General features: G+C 40.3%; 1 protein-coding gene across 13 annotated transcripts in view; it reads left to right on the top strand.

The window, feature by feature from the left end:
• The window catches only part of LOC104609059 (V-type proton ATPase subunit a1-like), a 36723-nt gene that overhangs the window by 19895 nt on the left and 896 nt on the right, over positions 1-15932 (top strand). For 5 of the 13 annotated variants that reach the window (XR_737188.3, XR_016079640.1, XR_016079641.1 and 2 more), the window contains one exon: positions 13238-13366. The exons of the other annotated variants lie outside the window; for them this stretch is intronic. The gene's annotated coding sequence lies outside the window, so the exon portion shown is untranslated. The remainder of the gene's footprint in view (positions 1-13237; positions 13367-15932) is intronic. 13 annotated transcript variants of the gene reach the window in all.

The raw sequence follows: 15932 nt of genomic DNA, 5'->3' as shown, positions 1-15932 counted from the left end.
GGGTGGCCTCACATTCCGTTGGCCATCAACTCTCGTAGAGAGCATGTAGGGCTCGACCTATGAGGTTGGCCTCATAGTTTGGGAGATTCTGTCCGAGCAAGACTATGAAAACTTGTCTGGGCTAATCATTTTGATTCTGCTCCCTGGGGGGTTCCTTTGATCCATGCGCTATTGTTGTTTCTCTAGGATGCCATTACTTGAGGCTCAGAGAAGGGTGCGAACTTAGCTTTGTTTTAGCGTTTCCCATAGTCGGCGCCAATTGATGATGCGCATTTTGGCAGCCACCGGCTATCAAGTGACTCGAATGCCTAGCTGAATAATCTCTACCTGGAATTTGGCTTGGACACCTAGCTGAATGGTTCCTACCTGGAATGTGGCTTGGATGCCTAACTGAACAATCCACACCTAGAATGTGGCTTGGACACCTAGCTGAATGGTTCCTACCTGGAATGTGGCTTGGATGCCTAGCTGAATGGTTCCTAGCTGGAAGGTGGCTTAGATGCCTAGCTAAACAGTTCCGACCTAGAAGGTGGCTCTGATGCCTAGCTGAACTATCCCTAGCTGAAGGTGGCTCTGACACCTAGCTGAACTGTCCCTAGCTAAAGGTGGTGAGCTGCATAGTTTACTGGTGCAACTTGCAAGGAAACAGTGTCAGAGTTCCCGGGTTGCTTTACTCGGGGTGGGCACTCTGATGCTTAAGTCAACGAATAAGAGATTTTTAGGATAGCTAAATATGAGAGAGATAGAGAGCTGTAAGAATTAAATTGTGCGTGTACCTTGTAAGGTTGGAGGTAAGGCCTTTATATACGCATTGTTTGGCATGGGCATCACGCACTGCGTCTGAGATCTCTGGGAAGACATGCCTAACTGGTTCGAAGTCCTCAGAGGTAGTCATGAGAGCTAACTTCCAAGAGACCCAGGAGTGATGGGATGCATGCAGAGTTGGTTGGCGAACACATCTCACAGGTTGCCACCTAGACTTCAATCAAGTCGGAAAGCCCTTGAGGGAGGTTTTTCTTCACGTCGAGGTCAATTCAATCGGTACTGACGAGGTACCATAGGTCAGCCCTGGACGAGGTGTTGCTAGCCATGTAGACGAGGTCACCAAGTTGGTAGAGGTAGGTTGCAAGGTCGACGACAAAGGCTGGTAGCCAGGTCGGTGGCGGAGGCAGGTCGCTAGGTCGGTGGCAGAGGCAGGTTGCTAGGTTGGCAGTAGAGGTAGGTCACTAGGTCGAAAGTAGAGGCAGGTTGCTAGGCCAGCGACAAAAGCATGTTGCCAGGTTGGCAATAGAGGTAGGTCGCCTGGTCGGTGGCAAAGGTAGGCCACCAAGTTGGCAGAAGAGGCAGGTCACTAGATCGGCAGCAGAGGCAGGTAGGTCACCAACTAGGACTCCATCATTTAGGCAAAGGCAAGTCGTCGCTTAGGTGATGTTGGGATGTCATCCAACTGTTCTGAGAAGCCATGTGTCATGATGCCAATGGAGGGCCAAATCTGCCCTCATCAGGACCCACAACTAATGAGAGAACCAGCTTAAGTCCATAAACTTAACACTTAAGTGGGTGGGAAGGTCACTTAGAAAGAAAGCAACCACTAGGATAATTTATCCATATCAGTTATGGGCTTTAGTGAGTGGACCCAATAAGTGTCTATACACTTCAGTACATCAGACCTTATCTTCCTAAAAGCTCAAGTCCAATTGTTCCAACCCATTACATAATTGTTAGGTTGTAAGGTAGGCATTGTGACAATGGTATTAGCTTTCGAGAACATGAGTAGGATGCAGAGAAAGAAATATAACAAGAAATCTTGAAAAGGGAACTTTAAGGATGGATAAAGGAAGCTCTAATGTCTCTCTATATGTGTTTGGATATCTTCTTTATCACATTAAGGACCCTCTTATATATAGGCAAATGGGAGATTTAGTTTCATATATGCATTTATCAAAAAATCTAGAAAGTTTGTTGGTTTGTTACGGGTTTAGATCTTTAAGATGTTAAGATGGTGACACTTGTCGGGTTGTGATTCATAAAGCAGATTCACTTTATTCTATGCTCATAGGCTCCTACCATGTGTCACGTATAAGGGAACATGTTTTGTCATTTGTAACTATCACCACAATTGTTTGTTTTCCAGATTTTGTCTTTTCATGCTCAACATATTTGTGGTTTGTTAATTTCTTTTGGTTTATTATAAGCACACAAGTCCGCGGTTTTCTTTTTTTTTAAAAGGTCATTCTCCTTTTAATGGGTAAGCAGATTTAGTTTGTAAGGACATGATATTACTTAGGTTAGTCCCCTTACACAGGTTAAAACATTCCAACAAATCACTTGCTATTAATCTCTTTGCTAATAATGTCTAACCTCACATATGGTGTCCAACTTTTGCCTCTAAGGGATTCTTTTATAGGATTCACATAATCCTATTGTTGGTAGATTTAGGCATCCATCATAGAAAGTTGTACAGAGCATTATCTATGTCTTAACATAGTAGTAAATCCTATCACATTGATCATCAACTAAAATACCATTTTTGAATATCCCAACATCCCAACATCCCAATATAACAATGCTGAAAGTGAAAAGTGCATAAATAAAAGAAGCTAAATGAAAGGTCTGCAACTTGGTTAGAGGTAGCAGTCTCCGGATCTCTCCTTTGACCCTCGAACTCCTCGAGCTAGGCCTTCCGTATTACCTGGCCGAATCCCTGATTTGCAGAAAAGAAAATAAAAATTAAACTAGATAAAAGTAAATTGCAGAAAGGAAAAATAAGAGGTGGAAATTAAGAGGTGGAATCCATTGACCTTTTATTCTCTTCTTCTTGCATTTTTTTTTCTTTTGCAAAAACATAGTTCAGGGTAGTCCATCATCTCTAACAATTTGAAGAAATTTTTTGTCTAATTTCTCAATCTTTCTCTTCTTATATTTACAAGGGCAAACTTGAGAGTATTTTCCAATTTCTAAACAGTTTTGACAATGTTTAAATAAGACCAATTTTGACTGCTATCACTTGTTACCAATTTCTACAAAATTCAATATTCTTCTATTTGTTTCCTCAACTTTTTCTATTTGGGAATCTCTTCTAATGGAAAGAATTTTTAAATTTTTTAGTGAAATTTTAATTCTACATATTTAAAGACTTACTTTCTCAATTTTTTTTTCCAATTTTTCTCTTTCTCTCTTTCATCACCCCCTCCAACTTAAGTGCCATTATCCCCAATGGCATGACTAGAATGATGCACAAAAGACTTAGGCCAAAGGGACCAATCAATAGGGTTTTCTCGAGGGGTTCAAGGTCTGCCAACTAGTCTCGAATCACGGAAAAAAGACTCTAATACTAAGAGCAAAAGCAATTGAAAACTACGTTGGGTTGCCTCCCAACTAGCACTAAGTTTAACGTCTTCAGCCAGACACATTCACACACTTCTTTCATCTATACTTTCAGACTCACTTTCTTCTTCCCATAGACAGGGTTCAGATTGGGCTAATTAAGGGGTAGACAAGGCATCTAAAAGATTGTCCACTACATCCCCCTTGAACTCATCTTCCCCTAGGTTTGGATACTTAGTGGCACTAAAAACATTTAACTGGACTTTCTGCTCCCTAAATGAAATGTCTATTTCTCCTGATTTACAGTTGATGTTTGCATTTTCCGTTGCTAGAAACAGACGTCCTAAGATTATCGAGTTATGGTTTAGTTCCTCCTTGGTTGGGATCATGTCTAGGACAACACAATCTACTAGGAAGTAACAATCCTCTATTCTGACAATAATATCCTTAATAACACCTCGAGGAATCTTGGCTGATCAATCAGTGAGTTACAAAATTACCGGGGTAGGTTTTAACTCGCCGATCCTGAACCTATAAAAAATAATGGACGGAAGTTGATTTACACTGGCCCCAAGATCCAATATGGCTTGATCAAAGGCGATTCTAAAGATAACACAGCTTATGAGAGGAGCACCAGGGTTTTTCATTTTCCAAGGAAGTTGGTTTAAGAGAACCACACTAACATCTGTTGAGAGCATCACTTTTTGTGAGGCTGATTGTGGCTCCCTCTTTTGAGTGCACAACTCTTTCAGAAAATTGGCATAGGTGGGGACATGTTTGAATAACTTCCTGATCTCCTCGTTGTGAGTCTCTTTCTTCTTTCGCAATGGCCTGACTGTGAGTGCGGTTGGAAAGGGGACCATAGGTCAGTTCACTATAGGCTCTTCTAAATTTTCCTTTCCTTCTTCCTCCCCCCCTCCCAACTTAAGGTCTTCTTGCTCCTTTTCTTCTTTACTGACTTTCTTTTTCTCATATGGGTCTTCTAAAATCCTCCCACTCCTTAAGGTTGTAACGGCTTTGGCATTTTCAAACTAAGGGTTCTTAGGAGGTCGTTGAATTTGTTGTAGAAAAAACCCGATGGCTGATTTTTAGGATTTGCAACCGGTTGACTCTGTAATTGCCTTACTTCTCTCCTCACATTGGATTCAGCTAGCTGTCCTATTTGGCTTTCTAATCTAGCAATGGGCTGGTATTGAGTTAGGATCAGCTGTTGAAGCTGCATGAATAGGTCATCCACTGTACAGGTCTGAGGAAATTGTGGGTAAGCCTGATATGGTTGGGCTGATTGGTTCATAGGGTACATTTGCTGGAATTGACTCTACACTTGTGGCCTCTGAAATTGCTGGGCCATGGAGTTAGATGGATGGTGCTATTGAGGCTATGTGTAGGTTTGACATGGTTGAGCCGGTTGAGTCTCAGGGTAATCATTATACTTACAGTGAGTCTGGGCTTCAGACCACTGAGAGCATATCTGGTAGGGTGGTTTCTTGGACTTGGGTCCTATAAGTGAAGTTGGGCTGATTTTCCTACCTAGGGTTATATGGGGTAAACGAAGGGGTTAGCATTGGGTTGGAAAAATCTGTTGGCCGCATGTACTTGGTCTGGATTGACTAGTTGACTTGGGCCCACCGCAGGGCAATGGCTAACATGATGGGTTGGGCTTGTACAGATGGAACATGTTGGATAGGATGACAATGTTAGGTATGGGCCATTTTGTTGACAAAATGCAAAGACTTGATCAAGTCTTTGGGCCATTCCATAAATCCTATCCAGTTGTTGAGACACATGGTTCCAATCTATCAGTGACTCAAGTTGGAAGTAGTTTCCAATTCCACAAACTCCGGCCATTGAATTCATTTTGTCTTATTTTGTTTTAACCACCATTTTTCTTCTTTTTTTGAAATTTGAAATTTGAAATTTTGAATTTTAATTTCAAATTTAGATTTTAAAATTTAAATACTACAATTTAAACTCAATTTTGAATTTTTAAATTTTTTTGATTTTCTCTTTTTGATTTTATTTTATTTTTTATTTTTTATTTGAAATTTAAATTTAAATTTAGATTTTGAAACTTAAATTCCTGAAATTTAAATTTTTAAATTTAAAAAAATGCAAGCAATTCAAACACACGACCTAGTGGCTAAACTAAGGTTTCCTAAAGTAGTGGTTCAACCAATGTGAATCCTCTTAGGTTCACTTGGAATTACACCACTTCCCTTGGTTAGCCAGTTAAGAGATGGGGATGTGGGAGGCTCTCCTTGCTCCCACAAGGACCTAATTAAATAACCACAAAACCCGCTTAGGTTTAGCCGTTTAACCTCTTTCCTTGGACACCAACCCTCGGTTATGGAAAGTAATTACAACCTTCCCTAAAATTCAGCACACTTTTGAACCAAATGTGAGGCTCCCTAAAGGATCTTGCTATCCAAATTTTAAATTAGGGTTTAGGGTGAACCGCACATGAAGGGTGGTGATTCTTGGGCCAAGTAAGGGTGATGAAATCCCCACCTTATCTTATTTAAGTTGGATTGCCCTTAAATGGATTAATGACAAAAAAACACAATAAACAAAATAAATGCAACTAATTATAATGCATGAAAATTTATTTCTAATATGCAATTCAACAATTTAATATACAATAATAAAATAAACTAAGCAAAAGAAGCAATTAAAATAATAATAAAAAAGAAGCCTAACACATTCACAACTAACAAGATAATTTCAAAAATTAAATAATCCTACATGATGCATGCTCTAGCATATCAAACCCAAAATGTTGGAATGTAATTGCAAAAATTTTAAAACATTAATTTTTTTTAATTTGAAATTTGAAATTTAAATTCAATCTCAAATTCAAATTCTGACTCAAATTAAAATTTAAATTTAAATTGAAATTTGAAATTTAAACTCAAATTCAAAAATTGGATTAATTTCTTATTAACAATTACTTATTCAATTAATTGACTAATTAAAGGGCAGTTAAATAAAGCAACAAATAATTATAGCAAACAAAAAATAAAAGAATTAATTATGCTAAAAAATATTAACAACTACAAAAATAAATTCTAACAAGAAAAATTGATATTCTAAGGATTAAACCGAAAATAAAAAAAAGATTATGCTGTAAAAAAATAAAATAAAATAAATTAAATGAAGTGAATTTTTTTTATCTGAAAAAAACTGAACCTAATAAAATAGAAATTCGCTCAATATATTAAAATAAAGAAAAGAAATAGATCTAAGAATAAAACGAAAGAAAAATAATACTAAAAAAATAATAAAATAAATCGGATCTATATAAAAAAAGTAACTAAAAATTCAAAAATCACTATTTTACCAAAAAAAAATCGAAAATAAAAACAAAAGTAAACAAAAATAAAATGGGACGAGTATACCTGAATCACAATCCAATTTCTCTTCTCTTCTCTTTTTCTTCAGCAGTCCGGCAATGCTCCGGTACCCCACCTTTCGCTATTACGTCTTGTAAAATCAAAGAGAAACAATAATTAAAATGAGATTACAGATCAAGCAATCAAATGAAAAATAAAAAAATAATGAAACAAATCTAGACAAAGCAAATAAAAAATTTTCTCCCTTGCTTTCCCGGCAATGGCGCCAAAAACTTGGTGTCTCCGGAAGCGTGTCGTTAACCACTTCAGAACACCAATTTCAATATTTATAAATTTAGCAATTCTCAAAACAACTACGAAATGTAGTTAGTGGCGAGTAAGGGGTCGTATCCACAGGGAAGCGAGGGAAAAATCACTATGTACTTTAATTCAGAAAAAATAACTCGATGGGAAGTTGCAGAAACATAAAACTTTAATTAATTAAATTGGAATTCATTAAAATAAAATTCTAACAATGTTGAAAGTGAAAAGTGCATAAATAAAAGAAGCTAAATGAAAAGTCTGCAACTCGGTCAGAGGTAGCAGTCTCTGGATCTCTCCTTTGACCCCCAAACTCCTCGAGCTAGGCCGTCTGTCTTACCTGGTCGAATCCTAGATATGTAGAAAAGAAAACAAAAACTAAACTAGATAAAAGTAAATTGTAGAATGGAAAAATAAGAGTTGGAAATTAAATCTAAAACAAAAGTAAACTAGTTGGGATCCGAATCCAAAGGTGGCAATAGTGGCTAGGCGAACTGCAAGTAGGAACCCCTCCTCTTGCTTGGGCGTTCTCCTCTTCCTCTACCCTTGAACTTCTCAAGATTTGCCTTCCGTCTTACCTGGGGGTGCAAAGCGGAAGTTGCTGAGTTATCGACTTATGATGCTCGTGAATCTTGAGACATCGAGGTTGTAAATATTCTAATGGACGTTGTACAAATATAACATATATTGAAGTTGGTGTTTTGCTTAATTTTGAGATTGTCCAACTCAGTCTCAGTGCATTGTCTTTATCCCTAACATGCAAAACTCTTTTAGTCGGACTACTTATCTATGTTCACGCTACAAAACCGGTGGCATTGCGATAACGCATCAATACCCTATAACTACCCCGCCCGTCGAGCCTAAGATGGCTTGTAGAAAGAGAGCAAATCCTTGAGTTGTAGTGTTGTCAATATACGTCTAAATCGATTGAAGTGATTCAAGTCATTGTCCCGTCGAGTCTTAATAATTAAACATTTCTGGACAGGTGGCGGTTGGTGATAGTGTCACCCGATTCTGCACCTCCAAAATTATTACACTTCAAGCGTGCAATCAAAACGGAGTTTGCACTCAATACGGTCGGGCAACGGTTACTAACGGGATGTGTCTTTTGAATTGATGTGGTCTGCCAATCTCGCCTTGCTGGGGTTGTTTGGGGAATTTTACATAATTGCTTTCGTCCTAAGTAACTTGTCAAGCTCTGAGTGGCCATCTGTTTGTGTGCCTCACTATTGTTTGTTCTGTGACACGCGTGACTATTGAAGGGGTTTGTTTTTATAAGAAGGTGGGAGAATATAGGGTGTACTAGTGTTCACTCCTTTTTGTGCGGAGATAATTTTAGTTTCATAGACTCCTTTGAAGTTTGATTGGTTTGCCATCCATGGCTCTATGTTGCCACTGAGACATTAAGACTGCTGGGCAGGAGGGGAGAAGAGAGATTGGGAAGAGGGTCGAGTGCCCTTTTTTCAATTTTGTGAGGACGGTAGACATGGCTGAACTGCTTTCGAAACGGGAGACAGCTTTGGTTGTTACTAGGGAGCAGGGGTTTTGGCCTCCTATTCCTGTGTTGAGAGGTATAGAGGGTATACTCGACCCTGTTCTCACAATTGAGTTGCTACGCCTTTGCGGTCCTTTGGATCAATCCATGTCCTACAAGTGTCAAGAGCCGATGGCTGATAGCTCAAAATCCCCTAACAGTTATTTGGCATGGGCAAAGTTTGTATTTGAAAACCCCATGTATTGTTGGATGTTGCAGGACTCCGGTCTACTCAGGCTGGTAGACTGCTACACGGGCTTATCTGGCAGGGAGGGTGTGAAGTATGTGGACCGTCTAGTGGAATTGTGGTGTTGTCGCACACACACATTTGTTGGGTCATTTCGAGAGTTAACAGTGACGGTCGAGGACGCAGCCGCTTTGTTGGCATTGCCTGTCGGCGGTGTCTTATCCGCCCATCATTTGCAGTATATCGAGTCCGTCCCCACGGATTACAGGGAGTTATGCGATTAGTTGCTTCATGCGATAGGCTCTTTCAAGGTGTAGGAGGACCAGACTACAGCCCGCGGAAAGATGCTGCTAGAGCATTGGATAGAGTTCTAGTTCAAGTCGCATGGAGGTCGCAACGTGATGGTGAGAGGTAGGGATAGTCAATGTCATCTCGCTGCATTTATCTTATATGTGCTATCCTAGTCTACCAGACTATGGAATGTGTACTTCTTTGGTCCCCCTTGCCATCCTTGCCGCGACCGGTCACCAGTTTCCTCTGGCTTCCATGTTTGTGGGATACTTGTACAAGTAACTAGACAACACTGTGAAGCATCTGGTGGATCCTAGTTGTAAGCATCGCATCAGTTATGTCTATTTTCCATTCCTCTGGATGTTTCTCTATGAGCGGTTTGATCTCGCGGTGACCCTGTGTCCGCTTGTGCGTCTCAGCGTTCCAGTGGAGACTCTGCAAGGGGATGAGTTCGAGGACAAGACCTTCGGGGTTTGCAGGGGGAAACGGTGGTTACTAGCCAGTTGCCATAAAAGCTTTCGGATAGGTGATATCGGCATCCGATTGGCCTCCCGGGGTGGATTCAAGTGGAAGCCCAATTCCTAGACAGTTCCCGATATTATGCTGTTCTGTGCCAACGCACCTGTCCCCGTCGACGTGGATCAACATTGCACTTTAGATGTGAGTAATGTCACAGTGGGCATCACGCGGTTGATCGCATGACCCGGTGTGGGAGCCTATCTCGATCGCAATGGCGAATCGCAACTGGCTGTGTATCACTCGGATCGGGTGATGCGTCAATTTAGGTATGATGATCTTGGTAGGCAGTTTTTACAAGCCACCGAGGAGGATGTGTTCTGGGTCCGTCGGCACAATTGAGCTTTCCCGGGTTGTTCGCGTTTGCCGGCTTCTACTGGGAGCCACAATGCAAGGTGCTGCAATTGGCTTATCTTTGTGCGTTGCTGGTGGGTTTCCAGGAAGCCATTGGGAAATCCCTTGGACCTCGCCATGTCTTAGTGCCTTCGGAAGATCATGCTGCCAACCTGGGAGTCATCCCCATCTCTATCGCAACACGTCCTGTAGCAAGAGGTAAAGCAGGATCAGTATGTAACCATTGCTATCTTAACACATCCCCATCTCTATCCCCTGGACCTTCGTGCTGAATTCAAAGTTTGATCCTTGGTGGTGGGGTCATAGCGACTTCACTTTGAGGTATGGCAAAATAGTTCTGGTTGAAACATCACTCAAAATCTTTTGGTCAAAAGAACATAACTATTTTTTTCTTTTCTCATAAACATGCTTTTCGGGAACATGTATGCTGCAATTAGGATATATTTAACCAGTTGTATAAAAAAAACAAAATCGTTCTCATACCTCAGGGATGGCTTTCTTTGTCATGGGTGGTACATCGCTCTTATACTCCTCGACGATGGTGTAGTATTCTTTTCCATTGTCCCCCGTTATCCACACGCACCTGCTCCTCTTGCATCGCTTCGACGTCCCTGCGAGTTTGCCTCTAAGCGGTTGGGGTAACCTCATCCCTTCGACCTTCACTACCCGGGTCTCGCCATCCTCTACTAATTTCTTGAAGTAGATAGCGTCCTGAAGATGTGTTTCGGATTTGTCAAATGGAGCCCTGGTAGCCGGAGTTCTTATTGACCTCCCACTATGTCTTCCCTTGATGCATTGACGGTATGTCGAAGGGACGAGGTCCAAGTCGTGTATCATCGGTCGTCCTAGGAGTGCGTGGTAGGAGGTTCTTCCTTGAACCACTTGGAATTCCAGCATTATGCTGAACGGCCCCCAATCACAACTTGTAGTTCTATAGGTCCCTCGGTGGTCGAGGGGGTTCCGTTGAAGTCTGTTATTTCCAACGGGAGCCCCTTGACGTCCTTTCGGATGCCCATGAGCTCTAGTGTGTGGACTGGCATGAGGTTTACAGAACTATCGGGATCAACCATGGACCTCCGCATATCATATCCCCCTATTTTAGCCATGATGTATAGGGGTTGGTTATGAAGAGGATCAGCCACCAGCATGTCATCTATCGTGAACTCTATGTTACTGCAATCGTAGATACATGGTTGTAGGGGGTGTCGAAAGACTTCCACTAGTGCCCTGATGGCCAATCTCTGTATTGCCGAGTTGGCTCCTTGCTTGGTGACGAACTGACGTAATTCCTCACTTCGCTCCAGTCTCTCTATTAGGGCATCCGCTTGGTGCTGCCCTACAGCCCCGACTACGTTGACGCTGCCTCCCCGAGCGTGTGTTGGCAGAGGATCAGTCTCTACGCTAGCCGGTTCTTTGGTTACATACTGTTCCAGCTTGACCTTTTGTGCAAATATCCTCATGAGGGTGAAACAATCCATTCATTCATGATGCGGGGTTTGATGGTATCCACACCACCAGCCGCTGTGCTTGACTTTTTCTGGGTTTACTCCCGGGGGTGGCGTCGGCAAGGTGATGACCCCATCTTCCACTAACTTGTTCATGATCATGATTACTTCTTCCTTGGTACATGGAAAGGGGGGAGGTGTCGGCATATCTCTTCTTCCTTGGATGTTATTTTTTTGATACGGCTCCGGTCTGACCATTCCACGATCTCGAGGTCTCCTGTCGACTGCGTATGCCTCTCCTCTGGCATACGGGTTTGTGCCCTTGGCCGTCTGCGCTGTCCTTTCCGCGCACTTCCAAAGTTGACTGAAGGTCTCCGTCTTGATGTTTTCAATGCCTATGCGATATGCCGGCCGCATGCCTTGAACGCACTGTTCGACTCTTCTCAGTGGCATGCTCGTCAAAAACAGAATGGGTAAGTTTCTGGAACCTCAGGACATTGGTCAATAGATCCTTCCTTGGCCAATAGATCCTTCCTTGGCCCCTGTTCTACACTACGGAGATCGGCCATCATCAGTTTCCTTTCTAGCGTGAACCATTTCGATAGGAACCTCTTTGTCAACTCCCCCCATGAATTGATGTCCCCGAGGTTGAGGCTTACGAACCATGGGTATGCTGTCCCTGTCAACGATTTTGAGAATTCTCATACTTTGATGTCCCCGTCTAGGGCAAAGGGTCTAAGAAAATCTTCGAACTTGCTTATGTGTTCCTATGGACTTCCTCTTTGCCCATCGTATTGGGGCCACTGCTGGGGGGAAGTGTATCTGGCAAGATACTTGTATAGGATGCGATCGGAGTAAGGCTTTTGTAAGATCCCTGAATCCTGTGCCCGATCATGGCTCTCGACTACCAGCCCCTAAATGAACTCCTTCAGTTCATCCCTGCTAAGGGGAATTTCGGATGACGGGTTAGCTCCAAGTGAAGTGAGGGGTTGGTAGGTGGGTGCGGATCCCGCCTGGGATGAGGCCAGGTTGCCTCTGTGGTGTTGTTCGGGCACACCGGGGGAGGTGGGTATGACATTAGGGGTTTTCCCTTTTCAGTTCACTATTTTCACATCGTCTCCACCCTCTCCTCAATGTCTTCGTTGTTCTTCCTAGTTGCAGACTTTCTCTTCAGCGTCTCCGTTGTTCTTCCCGGTTGTAGACTTTCTCCTCAACATCTTTGATGTTCTTCCCGGTTGTAGACTTTCTCCTTAGCGTCTCCATCCTTCGAAGGCGATTACTAGACCTGTAAATGATTTCTGTCAAGCCGAGTAAAATAAACTCGATTTCTCAACCAGGTCCTCTGAGACAACGAGCGAAAACATGATGATTGCACTTGAGTTGAATCAACAAGATAATAGATTATTGGTTGATGATTCCTCTTTAAGGTGTGTTTTTCTCTGAACATAACGAGCAACCCAATCAATCGAATCCATTTTATGTTTTTCATTAAATTAATTTTGAGTGGTTAAACTTAACATATTACAGTCAATTGAATTCAAATTGAATTTGAATATTCGACTTATTCGAATTTGGATGATTATATTAAAAAATTGTTGAATATCAAATTGAATTCGAATCATCCCTTGTTTAATCAGTTTGGAATTCGAATCAAGCCTTTGTTGTGGAATCTGCCATTGACCTCTATTTACTATTCTTCTAGCTAAAAACTATTAACCCCAATAGGATCTAGGTGAAAGCATTTTTTCCTTTAGGTCTGACTTGAAAATGACATCGATACACTCAACCAATTGTAGTGAACTTCCTTTAAAGATAAGACAATGGTCTTTTGTTCTTTGAATGTATTTCAACATGTTCTTTATTGCAATCTAGTGCTCGAGTCTTGGATTTGATTGATATTTTCTCACAACACTTATTGCTTGAGCTATGTTAGGTTGGGTACACAACAACACGTACATGAGACTCCCTGCAGTTGAGGAATAGGGAATGTTCTTCATGTTTTCTAATTCCTTGGGAGTCTTGGATGACATACACTTGGATAGAATGGCCCCATGACAAAAAGGTACAAACCCTTTCTTGGAGTCTTGCATATTAAGTCTTTCAATGATCTTATCAATGTAAGTGGTTTGCAAGAGTCTAACGATCCACTAGCTTCATCCTATCTCTATAGAAATAAAGTCCTAATATATGAGAAACTTCTCTAAGATCTTTTATGGAGAACTGTTGTGAAAGATATACTTTCACTATTGACAATAGTCCTATATGATTCCTAATGAGTAGAATGATGTCTACATAGAGTATGAGAAAGACTACTTTGTCTCCCACTATTTTCTTGTAAACACATGGTTCATTAAAATTTTGCTCAAAATTAAACAGTTTGAATGTTTTGTCAAACTAGATGTTCTAACAAACCCATCAGGTTGTTGCATGGGGGTACCTTTAGTAAGATTTCCATTCAAGAATGTTGTTTTAATAATAATATCCCAATTGACTTTATCATAGCAACAAGTGAAAAGGTTTCCTTATAATTGTCTCCTTTTTGAATGTACCCTTTTGCCACTAGTTGGGCCTTATATGTCTCAACTTTACCATTGGTCCTTCTTCCTCTTGCAAATCCACTTGCAACCTATTGCTTTAACTCTAAGGGGTGGATTTATAAGAGTCTAGACTACATTAGCTTTCATCAAGTCCATTTTAACCTTCATGGAATCTACCCCAGTTCACAAAGTCTATGTCTAACATGGCTTTTGTGTAAGTCAATGAATCTTGTGTAAGCCAAGACATGGGTAGACCTTCTAGATAGGTATTGTGGAATCCATAGTAACTTGGCTTTATTGTTGGGATTTTGCCACTATAGTAACCATCTCCCCTTCAAGAACTATTCTTGTTGAGGTTGACCATTGAGGGTGTAACCCTCTTTCATAAAATGGGCATTTCAATTGATGAACACCCTTTGTTTACTAGGGTTATAGAATAAGTAACCCATGGATTTCTTTAGCGGGTAGCCTACAAATAGGCACATGTTGATCTAGGATTCTAATTTGCTAGCACTTAATTTTGATATATGTTGTACAATCCCATATTTTCAAGTGTCTTAAACTTGACTTTTTGCCCATCCCATGATCATGTGAAGTCTTTGAAACTAACTTGGTTGGAACTTGATTCAAGAAGTATAGAGCAATTTTGGGTGCATTTCCCTAAAAGGAGATGGTTAACTCAGATTATACAAGGAGATACATTACAATATTTGACAATGTTTAGTTTCTCCTTTCAAATACACCATTTAACTGAGGAGTAACTGACAGTAACAATTGTGATTTTATGCCATCGTCCTTTAGATAATCCTTGAACTCATTTGAGAGATATTTTCTACCACAATATGATCATAGCGCTTTTATCTCCTTATCCAACTATTTTTTTGACTTTATGTCTAGATTTCTTAAACTTTTTGAAGAATTATGACTTATGCCGCACTAGGTACAAGTACCCAATACTCATATTGAGTGTAATCATCGGTAAAGGTGATGAAATAAACATATCCTCATCTAGCTCTCACATTCAAGGGATGCATTTGTATGTATTAGGTCTAAAGTACTTGTAGATCTTTGGGCTTTTCCAACAAATGACCTTTTATTCATCTTTCTCTGTAGGCAAGTCTTACAATCTAATAGATCTTCTATAGATAGAAAATCCAAGGGAACATTCCTAACTAGTCTTGTGATTCTTTGTTTATTTATGTGGCCAAGTCTGAAATGACACAAGTAAGTAAGATTAACAGTATCACAAGGTCTCTTCATAGGAATAATTTCAATAATCCATACAATCATATTTGTTTCCAGGGAAGGGTTGATTACACAGAGACCATTTTCTAACTCTCTAAAAGTGATGAACTTGTTATTCAACTTTATAGTAATCTTATTGTCGAAAGGTAAAGATTAACCATCACTACATAATTTTGATATTGAAATCAAAATTTTCCTCAATTGAGGAATGTAAAGACAAGATTTTAGAAAAATTGAACCTTCCCTAAAAATTGATTCACTAATCCTATAACAGTAATAGAAACTATTATTGATATTCCCATGTAGAGGACCACCTCTCCTTGAACCCCTACAATGAATTATACAAGTATAAGTTGATACTCTTGAGCAAACATAGTAGGATAAAGCAAAAGTGACCAACATATTGGTTTCCTTGATTGGTGAATCAAAATTACCTTCAGGAGGCCACTTCTTTATAGAGTCTAGGTATTGTGGGCAGCTCTTTTTCTAGTGCCTCATCTATTTATAGAAGTAATATTCATCTAATGACTTGTCCTTCTTTTGACATTTTGACTTGTTTATCTTTTTTTTCAAATGTTTTTTACTGTATTGTCCATTTTTTTCTCATTTTTCTTCCCTATTTTAGCAAGTAATGCAACAAGCTTGTCATTCTTAATCAATTATTTAGTTCTTTGTAACATATTGTTGAGCTCATTCAAGGTGATAGTCAACTTGCTCTTATTGTAGTCAATGATTAAAGTATTGGTATTGAATATCGTTTTGGACAATTTGAATATGGATATGCTTTGGAAACACATGGAAATAGAGAAAAAATATCACTACAAGAAATTTGTGATTTAGCAACGA

The sequence above is a fragment of the Nelumbo nucifera genome, chromosome 8, assembly GCF_055504915.1.
Source record: "Nelumbo nucifera cultivar China Antique chromosome 8, China Antique-T2T, whole genome shotgun sequence".
In the NCBI taxonomy this organism is placed as follows: Eukaryota; Viridiplantae; Streptophyta; class Magnoliopsida; order Proteales; family Nelumbonaceae; genus Nelumbo; species Nelumbo nucifera.
Note: the sequence above shows the minus strand (reverse complement) of the source record. Positions and strands in the feature narration are given on the sequence as shown.